General features: G+C 28.8%; 1 long non-coding RNA gene across 1 annotated transcript; it reads left to right on the top strand.

The window, feature by feature from the left end:
* Positions 1-147: 147 nt before the first annotated feature.
* LOC117177343 lies at positions 148-4,249 on the top strand. The gene is made up of 3 exons (XR_004467691.1): positions 148-366; positions 1,782-1,900; positions 4,184-4,249. It is a non-coding gene; the product is annotated as an uncharacterized LOC117177343 (long non-coding RNA).
* Positions 4,250-13,796: the final 9,547 nt, after the last annotated feature.

The following is a 13,796-nucleotide window of genomic DNA, read 5'->3' as shown; positions in this document are numbered from 1 at the left end:
GGAGCATGCACATATATAGCGACCGACAAATGCATGCTTCTGTAGTTCTCCCGCCCATCGCAGATGGCGCTGAATTTCGCCATTTATTTCACACGTAGTTGATCGAGCCTTGAGTGTTTTGTAAAGAAGAAAAGAACGGAGACGAAGAAGAGTGTTTTGTTTTATCGGAACTGCTGTGTCAATAATTTATTTGCATTTAGTTTATTTTACTATCGTACCGAAAAAGTAGTTCCGGTTGCATCCGTTGAAAAATTTTCTCCAAAAAATCGAAAATACTTTCTTCGAAATCAAAAATATAAAGTTTGGTGGGAAGGAAACAAGGGAAAAACTATTCCTTATTGAATGCTTACATCCTCCTTTTGGGCAGTAAGTGAAAATTTATCTCAATATTTCATGCCTCTAAACAATAATCAAAAACAAGTGTTTTAGTTTTTACCAGTCAGAAGTATATCGTTACCATTACCACAATTGAAAAAAGTAAGGCGTTACCTTTGTGTTAAATTTTTGTAATAAAATTTCTTGTCACTTAAAAATCCGAAAAGTTTTAGACAGTTTTTTATTTTGAACGCATTTTCAAACTTAAAACTTGTATTTTAATTTATTGATAATTTTACTATTCTATTATTGGTTTGAAAATAATCGTTTTTAGTTGAAAAGTCAACAATTTGATTGACAATTAATGTATTTTGTTGTAAAATCGTATTTTTTGGTGTAAAATTAACCTTCTTAATTGAAACTATTCCTTCTTGGTCGAAAATAGTTCTGCTTTGGTACAAATTTATTTTATTAGTTGAAGCTCCATCTCTTTGAATGCAAATTTAATGGTTTTGATGGAAATTATTTTTTCTGCTAAACAAAAATTTCGAATTTAAATTTAATCATTATACTTTCAATTAAACAGTGATCGTTTTCAGTTTAAAGTTCAACACTAGTTTTTAAATTTTGTCTTTTTGTTTTGAAAATTCGTCTTCCTGCAAAGAAATTTGATGTCTTTTAAAGTAGAGTTAAAAATTTAACAGTTTAGTGAAAAATTCGTTTTTTTATGTTCAACTTCTATTATTTGCATTAAAAATGCAAGTACTTAGTTGAAAGTAACTTGTTAAGTTGAAGATTAGATTTCCCAAATACAGATAAAAAAAATGACCTTTTTGATTTACAACTACGATTATTTCTGTAAAAATTAATGTTTTGGAGGAAAATTCATATTTTTCGGTGAAAATTTCAATATTTTGTTAATAATTAATTTTTTGTTTAAAATGGAAGTTTTTCGTGAAAAATTCAACTGTTTCGACAGAAAATTCCACTTTTTGATTTAAAAAAAAATTATCTTCAACTAAATAGCTCAATTTTCAAGTGTAAAAGATGAACGTCAAGCATTTTTTACCAGAAAGTTCATTAATGAACTATGATTCCACTATGATTCCACTATGATCGAAAAATACACTTTTTGATTAAAAAGTGGATTTTTCTGTCGAAATAGTTAAATTTTTCACAACCAATATGAATTTCAAACAAAAAAATGAATGAAAGGAATTTCAAGCATTTTTACCAGAAAGTTCATCAATAAATTTTCTGGCTAAAAATACTTGTAATTCATCTTCTCCACTTCAAAATTGAGCTATTTGGTTAAAAATCAATTTTTGGTGGTCCAAAATCAAACTATTTTGGTTGAAAATTAAACTGCTCTGTCAAAAATTAATTAATTTCATTAGTTCATTTGTTCAGAGAAAATGTGTTTTACAACCCCCAAAGTATATATTACCGTCCTATTTAAATTGCAGGTAATGATTCTGATATTGCAAAGCAAAAGAGTGAAAAGCGCTTATAATATCCTAACACGAGAAGTTTGAGTTTTTCATTCAGCTTTCAGGAAAAGGGAATTACGAAAAAGCAGAAAGAGGTAATAATACAATTTGGGTGTATGCTGGTTTTGCAAACCAGGAAATGAAGTGAATTTATTTTGTGACAAAAAAATAGAAGTTGTTAAAAAATTAGTAAAAAAAACCTGTCTTGTAATGAAGGGCTGCCACGTGGTCCTTACTTGTTGTTTCTTTCTCAATCATATTTATCTTAGTGTAATGTAATTCTTTTGAATTTAAACAATTTATTCTGTTCACTTAAACTATTTCTAATTCGCCCTGTTTTATTTATTCAGCTTCAATTCGTATACATTTAATGGGATTTTCTAAATTTATTCTTACATTACTGTAATAAATGGTGCTAAGAAAGTAAAAACCTTTTAGTACAAATTTCTTCGTAGAAAACCATGTGGTTAAAGTAATAGTGAAAGTTTCTCCCTTTTCTAATACGATTGTTCTTTCTCGAGCTTTAAATTAAAAGAGTATGTGATCGGCTGCATTACAGAACTGGATAACCAACATTTTGCTTGAAAATGGGTTTATTGTCTGAAAAATTCTAAAAAATCAAATGCGCATTTTCATGAAAGAATTTTCACGAAATATTATTTATTAATAAAATAATTGAAAAAAAGTACTTAAAACATTTAAACATCTTGCCATTTTCTTGATTTAGTGTCAGAAGACAGTTTCTCGGATTTTTAGCCAAAAAATGTACGTGACACTGTGATATCCCGAGAGCAAGTGTTCACTTTTTGAGAAAAAAAATCGAAAACTTGCTTTTTAATCGCTATCGGCAGCCGCTTTTGAAAAACCAAAAAATTTGAATCTCAAACTGCTCATTACATTTTCTTGAAATTGTCTAGCCTTTTTGCATCAAACCTAAGATTACGTCAAGTATTCCCACCTAAAATTAATTTTTTTTAGATCGGGTTAAAACTTGACTGAATTATAGTCCTAGTGGACCTATATTTATTCACCAAATCATAGGGTCATTTATCAACCGTTTGTCAATATACACGAGTCTGCAATTTTCTCTTTTTCACGCATTTCTTCACCTTCACGTTATAGTATAACTTCTTTCAGGATGATACGATTCGACTTTTATTATTTTGATTTGGAAATTCCGTTTTATGTAATTTAAGACTATTATAACGATATATTGCCTTAATTATTATTTTTTGTTTGAAAATCTACATTGAAATTGACTTTTTGAAAAAAATCATATAAAAAAATGTCTATTTCTGAAAATAGTTTTTCTTATACTCTTTTAAATCATGTAGACTAAAAAGTGAGTCGGCAATGTTTCCTTGATCAAACTTACATTTTTACGCTCATTATGAATGAAATAAAAAGCGCAAGATGAAATACATAACGTAATTTATATGTTTCTGCGCAGATAATCATCGGAAAAAAGTTAGACATACTTTTCGGGCACATTCGTCCTGACAGTATTCGTGCCCTAGCGCTGTGGAAGTTTAATGTGGTACTCTTGAGCGTAAAAATCTAAATTTGAGCAAGAAAACATATCCGGCCCACTCTTATTCTACATGGTTTCAAAGAGTATAAAAGAGATATTTTTTAAAAATAGAATTTGTGTTAAATATTGTTTTTTTTTTCAAAAATCTATTTCAATTTTTATTTTTAAAAAATAATAAAAATACATCGTTTTGATCATCTTAAAGTGCGTGAAAAGATCTGTTCAAAACACAATAATGAAAGTCCAATCGGATCATTCTAAAAGAAGTTACACTAACGTGAAGGTGAAGGATCGCGTGAAAAAGTGAAAGCTTCAGGCCCCTGTATATTGGCAAACGTTACAATGTGAAGTGAAGAAATGATAAAACGTTAAATTTAAGTGAAAAAATAAAAATGAATCATTTATTTTATTATTTGTATTAATTATTACTCATAATTATTATTATAAAGTTGAATTATTATTACTAATTTTTTATTTATTTAGATAAAGCCTGAAAACTAAATTATTCGATCATTCGAATTTTCAGTAATTCGAATTATTTCCCACGCCCCATGCCACTTCGAAATATAGAAGTTTCACTGTAGTTATTTCCATTTTACAGAATTTGTTTCGCTCTTTCGAACGATTCAAATTGTGTTGGTTATCTATTTGGATACTGCTACCCTTATTAACCAAAAAATCTCTCTATATAAAAACAATTAAATAAGCCCCAGAAAAATTACTTCCATATTTAGAGAATTCCAGGTTTCGATTTTTTTACTACTTTTCTAATTATGTGGCCATCATAGACACTATTTTTCATGTTTAGAGTGTAACCAAAAGATTCTCATGAAGCAATTAATGTTAGTAAATTTCAGAAGAGCAATTCCGTTAAGTTCAGACAGTGAAACAAGTGACGAGCTAGAAGAAACTGGTAAGTTCATCGTCTAAGCCCTAAGGGCATGTTAAACGAACCCTATTCCTAACATACCGAAATTTTTTCGAAACTAGTTTCGTCCACAAGGAATAAGACACCAAGTTAAAATTGAGAGTATTAAATAAAAAGCATTGGGGAATGTTTCTGTTATCCTATATTTACAGAAATACAAAAATAATGTTTTGAAAAATTCATTTCTCTTTAATGGGGTCATCGCAACAAAAAATTCATTTTATTTTTAATGTTTCACTAAATATGAAAATTCATAATATCCGGTAGCCACTAATACTTCTGTATGCGCTAATAGGTCTGCGAGATTACTCTTTTTCAAAAGGTCCAAAAAGTCCGCTGATTAAACAATTTTTTATTGTTTATTTATTATTTGATTAAACACTGTTAAAACCATTTTTTAAACCATTTAATTATTTATTCACAAAAAAGTTATAAAATAATTTTCAGCATGGCTGAGCAAAAAAGAAACTTTTAAACGTCTTGCACTTCTTTCGTACGACGAACCGTTTGCAATGTACAGCGTTATAAGCAAATGATTTTTTTAACAAAGTTGCCATATTTGCAATGCGTTACCTACGAATCTATTCCTTAGAAAATTTAAAAACTTGTACACCGTCTATATCGACGATAGATCTCTTGAGAGGAAAAATAAATCTTCCTATGAATTAAAAATTTTTCTCCTTAAATTGTTGTTATATAGTTGCTATGTTTAAGAGGAAATCGCGTAGACTATTTGTTAATAAAAAATCATCCAGATCAACTAGTGTCATAATATTGCTTCAAATTGTGGCGAAACACTTGTCTGGCATTAAATAACAACGAATATTCACTCAACTTTTTTTTCATTAATCCTTGACACATGATTAGAGTTTTCACTCTCGTGATACTTTCTCACACCGCTAGCCATTATTTTATTCACGGCGTTATTAACAATGTGTTTTTTTCATAAATATACATTCCTCAAAAGCCATCATTTTCAAGTTATTAGTGATGACCTTTTTTTATGTCATTCATTTTATCGTGAAAAATATCATTACTTTGGGTAGCATTTTGATGTCTGTCCCTCATTGTTTATCACTATTATTGTTGACCAAAATACTCAATGAACAAAATCGATTTTTTAAAATTTGTTATACAAGATAATTATATTGTTTACATTCAATTTAAACATTTAAATACGTCATAACTAATAAATTAAAAATTATGGCTTTTAAGGATTCGTATATTTATAAAAAGTACATTGTTTATAAGGCCGTGTATAAATAATGGCTCATCGTACGAGAAAATATCACGTGAGAGAAAAGTTTTATTTTGTGTCATAAAAAAAAATAAAGAAAAAATCGATTTTCTTAATTAAGCGTTTTTGTTAATAACAATAGTTGTTAACAATAAGGCGCAGATATCGAAAATTCTACCCAAGAAAATTATATTGTTTATGGTAAAATTAAGGATGTAAAAAATAACTTGAAAATTCTGTTTTTTAGAATAGCGCATATTCATAAAAAATACATTGTTTATCAGGCCGTGAATAAAATAATGGATCGTCGTGCGATTCTGCTGTAACATATTGCAAATATGACAATTTTGTTAAAAATAATCTTTTTATAACGCTGTACATTGCAAACGGTTCGACGAACGAAATAAGTGCAAGACGCAAACAAAGTCTTATTTCTGCTCAGTTATGCTGAAAATGATTTAATACATTTTTTGTGAATAAATAATAAAACGGTTTAAAAAAATTTTTCAAACAAAAATGGACCCAAATTTCGAAAACCTACACAAGATATTCGTAATCAGGGGCCTTGTTTGACCTTTTGAAAAAAAGACATGTATGTACTATTAGGGTGGTCCGAAACTACATTGCAACATTTTTTTTGACTCGAGAGGGTGAAAAATTCCCCACCCCTCCAATTTTCTATTTCCAGGGAAAGAAAATCTCTATTTTTTTTTGTGAACTTCAAATATTAACATGTGCCACCGGACACTTCAAAATCCCATTTAATGAACATGGGGAAATTTTGAATTTTCGAAAAATTGAACTCATATTCCAGGGTTTCATCGAAACGTGCAAAACTTTCCAGGGATTGAAGAAAAGTATCTACGAAGTGAAATCATGCTAATAACTTTTATTTCCAAGTCACCCTCACCCCCCCCCCTCCCGCAGCGCACCAAATATTACCCAAAAATTAAAAAAATAAACATTTTTACGTATAATTGTTACTTTTTAGCAATTTACGTCTTCTTTTTTATACAAATAATTACTAATGGACTTTTCAAACAATTTTCTATTGTTTAAAAAAATGTAAATTATTTGAACAGTTATTTACTCTCAAAAAACGTAAAAAAGAATTGCATTTTCTTATTGAAATTCAATATTTTGTTATTGTTTGGAGTAGTAATTTTTTTTTAATGGGTAATTAATTAAAGAATTATTTATTATTTATTTTTAAAATTCCTAAAAATTAAGTTAGAGATGTCCACCTTTTTGAAACTGGTATCCTATACTACTTTTGTTAAATAATTACACAATTTTCATACCTTTCTTCTAAAGTTTAACAAATTTCACTTGCTCAATCAGTTATTTTTCGATAACAAACTACATGAAATAAAATAGAACATATACAATTATTTTTCTGACTGTATTAAATAAAGTTTTAACTAAAAAAATGAAATAAAATAATTGTATTTTTTCTATTTTATTTTATTTTTTTTAGTTATCGAAAAATAACTGCTTGAACAAATAATAATTGTTTTAAAAAAATAGAAATCTGTTAAAAATTAGAAGAAATGTATAAAAATTATGTAATTATTCAACAAAAAGTAGCGTAGGATACCAATTTGAAAAAAGTGGACTTCTCTGAGTCAATTTTTAGAAAATTTGAAAATAAACAATAAATAATTGTTTAAGTAAATACAAAATGTTTTTAGAAAGATGTAAAAAGTCATGGTAATTATTCGAATTGTTTATTAGTAATTATATGTATGTAAAAGACGACGGAAAGTGCTAAAATGTAACAATAATACGTAAAAATGTACTTTTTTTATTTTTGTGTCATATTTGGGGCGCTGCAGGGAGGGTGACGTGGGTTGGAAATCAGAGATATTGGTATTGTTTTATTTCGTAGACACTCCTCTTCAATCATTAAAAAGTTTGGCACGTTTCAATGAAATCATGGAACATGAGTTCAAGTTTTTGAAAATTTAAAATTTCTCCATGTTAATTAAATGGGATTTTGAAGTTCCCGGTGGCAAAGATATTAGGTCCTAGATACGGCATGGGTCAGTGGTGGGGACGGCCGATATATATATAACTACATTTTCGACTATATCGAGGTGCTGCCCTCTTCAACTTTTCACCGATTCTATGGCAACCGCGTCCTCCTAACACGTTAGCGGGCGGGATGGGGCCGGGGCGCACACCGAAAGTTGTTGAATTCCAAACCGAAAGTAATTTTCTGTTTCTCGCGTTTGCCTTCGCCATCATTATAGCAATCATGATCTAAGAATACACTGTCTAGCCACAAGCAACTAAAAAAAAGTTAACCAATAAGGAGCAACTTCACCACTTTTGACCATATTGGATAAGTGAGCGCGCGAGAATGAAGTATATTTGAAAGGAAGTAAATGCAATGAGCGAAGATTGTAAGTAAAAGATAAAGATATTATATAGTTTATAAATTGAAAATAATGACATTTTTGAGACGCGTAATCTAAAGTATAAACAAATATATAACATCTAACTTGTAATATAGAATAAACACTTAGAAATATGGATAACATAACCTCTCAATGCACCTGAGGAATTGTACCTTTCAACGCTAATGAAATGAAGTATCAACCACCTAAGGAGAAAAAAGAATATTGTTTCGGGCTGTAAGTAGAAATAAATAAATGCAAAATATCGATATCATATCCTGTATTATGATAATATCCGTTTTTACATTTCGTATATACATAAGCACTTAATGAGAACAAAAGAACCCTTTCAGGGTACACAAAGTCACATGTTCAGATCTTATATTCATATGAAATAATGATTTTCTAATATATGATAATAAAATAATATACATATAAGTACAAGACAATAATAACATACAGGTTTTTATTAATAAAATAAAATGATCTTTGTTTACAAAGATGTACATAAATGAATAAGCATATAGTAAGATCGCGGGAAAGCGTGTGTGATACGAAGTTTTATAATGTAATTTCATGTAGGATATTTGAAATTTTGTGGAACATTTTTTTATGCTATTTCAGATTAAGGCAATAGTATTAGTGTTGAATTTTTTCGAGATGAAATCAATTCAGCAAAAAGACTTTACGATAAGAAGTGAAGAATTGAGAAAAAGTTCAGAATCTGCATTTAAACTGTTCCATTTAAAAACTCATCTTTTGTAGGGTGGCCGTTTTAATCTTCGAAATAAATTTCCGGTCATTTCCCGGTTTTTTCCGGTTCGCAAACATTTTTCACGGTCAATGAAATTTGAAAAATGGAACACTAAAGCCAAACAATTTTCCACTTAAGATAATAAGAACTGAGCTGCAAATAAAAGCATTCAAAGTAGAACTGTTAGATTTTGAACTTTTAAAATTGAAATTTAAAAGTTTTTAATTAAAAAATTAATTCAAATGCTGAACAATTTACGCGTATAAAATTGAAGGTACTAAAATTTTTTTATATGAAGAAAAGTACACCCACATTATCATTTTCAATGCTCTACATTAAAAAGTCAATCAGTGAACTTTAAAATTTTCAAATTATATATTTTCAGGAATTTTAAGCTAGAAACATTACATATTGAAAAATTGGAAAAAAATTAACTGAACACTTCGTAAATTAGAAATTTCGTTATTTTCTTTTCAAATACTTTAAACATCCTTCGAAAGCTTCAAAAATTTTATTTCAAATTCTTGAGAAATCTAGAAGTTATTTAAAATTTTTTTTAAGTTTAAAATTATTTTGGAAACTTTCTCAGAACTTCTAAATATTTGTCAAAATTAATTCATTTTTTTTACAATTTTCCGAAAATGCAGAAAATTCTATAAAATTTATTTTCAATTTGGATGTCTAAGTAACACTTGAACATTTATTATTTGTAGGCGAAATTTGAGGAATTTTAAGAAATATGCAGAAGTTTTGAAAAGATTCGAACTTAATGTAAAACTTGAAATGATAACCCAATATAAAACAAAATGTAGATTTTCGCAGATTTTAAACAAAAAAATTAGATTCTTTTCAAGAATGGCGAAAGGCTTGAAAGTAATTAAAACATTTTCTTAAGATTCCTAAGAAAACTAAAAATAACTTTTCATTTTGAAAAATTATTTTAAGAGAATATTTAAAAAGTTATTCAAAGATTGAAACAAAATTGTCAAAAAATATTCTACAATATTTTAAGAAAACTTTCTCAAATTTGCATGATAATTTTCAATCTTTTTAAACCTCCTAAATATCTTTTAGGAGTTTCTCTTCGAAATTTTAACGATTCCAGGTTTTCTATGTCAAACAATTTAGTGAAAGATTATTTACTTATAAATATTTGGTTTGATTTTACTTGTCTCAAATAAAAATTTCAAATAGTGGTAAATATTTACTAATTAATCTTTTTTTTCTTTTGAATTTCCAATTGCATGGGTTAAAAATTGAATATTTTAGACTGAAACAATATTTTAAATTGAATAAAATCCTTTAATTAAGAATATATTATTACGATAAATTAAAAAAATGTATTTATTTATTCAATAAAAATGTTTTTATCCCAGATTTTCAACATCAAAGGATTGATTTTTTAATTGTTCAAGTCTTTAAAAAAGCATTTAAAAATTCTTTAATTAAAAAATGTAAGCTTAGAAATAAAAGTTTTCAATGGAAAATTTTATAAGTAAAAAACTTAGATTTATAACTTTATTCTAAAATGTCACTACTTTTTTGGAAATATTTTTTTAACTATTCCATTTTTTCAAGAATAATCTGAAGTAACGGAAGAATTGCCTTTTTCGATGAAAGGTAATCTTCTTGGTTTAAAACTCCATGAATACAGTTTGAGATTGATAATAGTAGTGAAGAATTTTTGTTTTGGGTTTAAAATAGAACCATTTTCATTTTTGATTATTTTCTAGAAATTAATTTTTTCCCTTTAGGTTAAAAATTTGTTGTTTACCTAATAATGTAAGTATTCTTACTGAAAATTTTAACTGTTCCACTTTTGTTAAACTTTGATAATTTTTTGGTGAAACATTCAATTTTTCAATTAAAAATTTGACTTCTCGTTGGAAATCCTACGGTGTGTTAGAAAATTTACCTTTTTTCTTTAAAAAGTAGAACTATTTCGTTAAAAATTCATGCACTTCTTTGAAAAACCGACTTTGTTAGTATCAACTAAATACTGCAAATTTTAGTAAAAAATTCATTCATTCAGCTGGAAATAAACTTTCTCTTTGTTGCCTGTGCCAATGCCAAGTTCCTTCCACAACTTCATATTGGAAGCATGTCCGAAGTTACAGCAACAACTGTATAGCCGCTTTCTTCGAGCTGTCTGATCAAATCTAATAAGATTTCTTTGGTCATAGCTTTATCGAAGTCAGCGTAAATAACCTGCTTCCATTTCGTAAATAAACCCCGAGCCATTGCAGTCTGACATGCCCTATGCGGTCCGAATATTTGCTGCTTTCTTTTGTCAATGGAAAAAAGAGGTGATAAATGTACTTCGTCAAAACTTAGAACTGTAACCTTATCTCTTTTGCTCATTTTTTCACCTTTCTTTTTCATGACTTTCAAAACGTTAGCCAAAACGCCTGGACCAACATCGAATTTGCTGATCCATCGTCTTAATGTTGAGAGATCAGGTAATCGAATTTTCACAACTTTTCGCGAATATTCGTAGGTTTTTGAACTAAGGGAGCGAATGGAAATTGCACCTGCAATATCCTCTTTGCACCACGTTATCCGCTTGCCAGGATGCAATAAGCCTTTTATTTGGCCTGGAGTGAAGAAAGCTTTCAGTCTATTAATGATTTCTTCATTTTTTGAGGAAACAAAATTCAATTTGGCTTCAGCAAACTCGCATCTTGTTTCGTAAATGTGGCAAGATTTTTTCCACATAGCCTCTTGCTTTTTGCCCTCAAAAAATTTAAGAAGTCGCTCTTCACTTTGCTCCCTTAGTATTTCATTATTTCTACAAACCCTGCCTAATATCTCACGTAGCCATCTGTTTTCAATTTGTAGCTCATTCTTCGAATCCTCATTTTTCTTGGCTTCCAAATGATGATCGATCCGTTCTTGAAATTCAATGTGTTCCTATCGAAGCTCTTCCGCCTCTTGAAGAGGCTGGACCCGTTCCTCATTTTCAATTAGTTCAATATTCTCCTTTTCAAGCTCTTCAAACTCCTCATCTATTTTCTTTTTCAGCTGAATCAGCTCTCCTATACCATTCTCGCGATTTTCTGCCTCGAAGATAAACGAAGTAGTCGCAAAAAGCAATTCGTCGCTTTCAGGTGATACTGGCAGGGGGACAGGCTCCTCTGATGTCGAAGTTGAAATTGAAGTTCCGCAGGTAGCACTTTCTGTCTCTTGTAATATTTATTTTGGTAGGTTTTCCGTTGGGACGGCATCCTTGCGAAGTCTTCTTCTGCCTGATTTTGGAGTCTCGTTCAATACTGTGTCCTCGTATGACTTTACTCTATAGTTGTCCAGCTTGAAGTAACTTGAACATATTCTCCCTGTAATATATTGATAATAATATGTACACATTTTTTCACAGTTTTAAAAATAAAGGAACTTTCAAAAAAGGAGTTAAGTTTTCAACCAAAGTCAATTGTCCGTCATGAAATAAAGAAATTCAACCAAAAATAGAATAGTTAAATGTCCAGTTTAAAAAATTCAATTTCAACCACGACACGAACTTTCAAACAAGGTTGAATCTTTAACTAAAAAAAATGAATGTTTAAAACAGTAGTTCAATTTTCACCCATATAGTTGAATTTTTATCTAAAAATAATGTGTGTTTAAAATAAAAAAAAAACTGAAATTCGACCAAAAAACACAAATTTAAAATCGTAAACATTATTTAAATCAGATTCAATTTAAACAATAAAGTTTCATTTTTAATCAAATAAGATGAATTCTCAAACCAAAAAGACAAATGTTCAATTAAAGAAAATTATCTGTCAAGAAAGAAAAAAACAGAATTGCAACCAAATTTTAAAATATTCAACCTGAAAAGGCGAACTTTCAACATAAGTGTTAAGTTTTTAGCCAAGAAAGATGTTTTAGTCACAAAAGAACAAAATGGAACGAAAGTGTTGAATTTTCAACTCAAATAACAATTTTTGTCTGAAACAATAGTTACATTTTCAACAAAAATAGTGGAATTTTAAACTCACAAAGATAAATTTCCTACCAAAAATATAGTTCAATTTGCCGTACAAAAATGAATTTTTGACAGACACCGAAAATTAATTTTTAACCAAAGAGGTGAATCTTCACGAAAAAATGCATCTTGAAGAGAGTAATTCAAATGTTAACCAGATAGTTAGATTTTCCACAATAAATAGTAATTTAAAAAATTTATACAGTTGAATTGTACCAAAAATCTGAAACTGACACTAAACTTACAATTGGAGCGGGCTCGGCTGTAGAGTAAAATAAAGAACTCAATTTATAATTTAAAAAAATAATAATAATAACGGAAACATGCTTTCCAGATATTGAGTTTGTGAATATGGATCAATAAAGTCAAATATAATAAAGTTAACCAGTTCCAAAAAAATCGATCGAGAATGATCACGCTAGAATTTCACAGGTTTCGAAAATTGGTTTGCTGTAGCGATTCAAATTGTAGTATTTAATTTTTTACAACAAATTAAAATATGCTTTTTATATACGAGGATGCTGGACAAAAAGAAATAAAAATTTGGACCCAAAAAAGTTATTCACTCAGGAGGAAATTAATTTTTTGTACGACAGTATCGCGTTTTAATAGATTCCTTTCTATTTTTTTACTCTTGAAAGTAAACACTTGAGAATATTTTTACATTGGATTTGACATTGCTTGGAATAAATGTTATTGGTGAATAAAAATTAAACTAGCTATACCACAAACACTTTTGATTTAAAAAAAGAAGAAAATTTGGAAAGTTTTCAAGTTTAGGTTACCCGGTAACAAGCGTTGAATAGAGAAAAATTAATATTTTAAGATTTCAGCGTAAAAGTGAAGATTATTCTATTATTTTGAAAACACGATTTTTCCATCTGTCTGAAATGTCATTATAAGAATAGGATATCTCAAAAAAGAATTTATTTATATTTCCATAGCGGTCACCACATGGGTTCCTATTCCCCAAAAGGGAACGTGTTTTCAATATATTTAATTCCTTCTAATTGTACCGATAGATAACCCCACAGAGATGTCTTCTATTCCCCAGGAGTGTTCATATACGAGGGTGGATTGATAAGTTTCCGGCCTGACCAAGAAAAACAACGTTTTTAAGAATTTTTTTTTTTATTTCTCAACATAATCTCCTCCAAGGC

The sequence above is a fragment of the Belonocnema kinseyi genome, chromosome 7, assembly GCF_010883055.1.
Source record: "Belonocnema kinseyi isolate 2016_QV_RU_SX_M_011 chromosome 7, B_treatae_v1, whole genome shotgun sequence".
Lineage (NCBI taxonomy): Eukaryota > Metazoa > Arthropoda > Insecta > Hymenoptera > Cynipidae > Belonocnema > Belonocnema kinseyi.
Note: the sequence above shows the minus strand (reverse complement) of the source record. Positions and strands in the feature narration are given on the sequence as shown.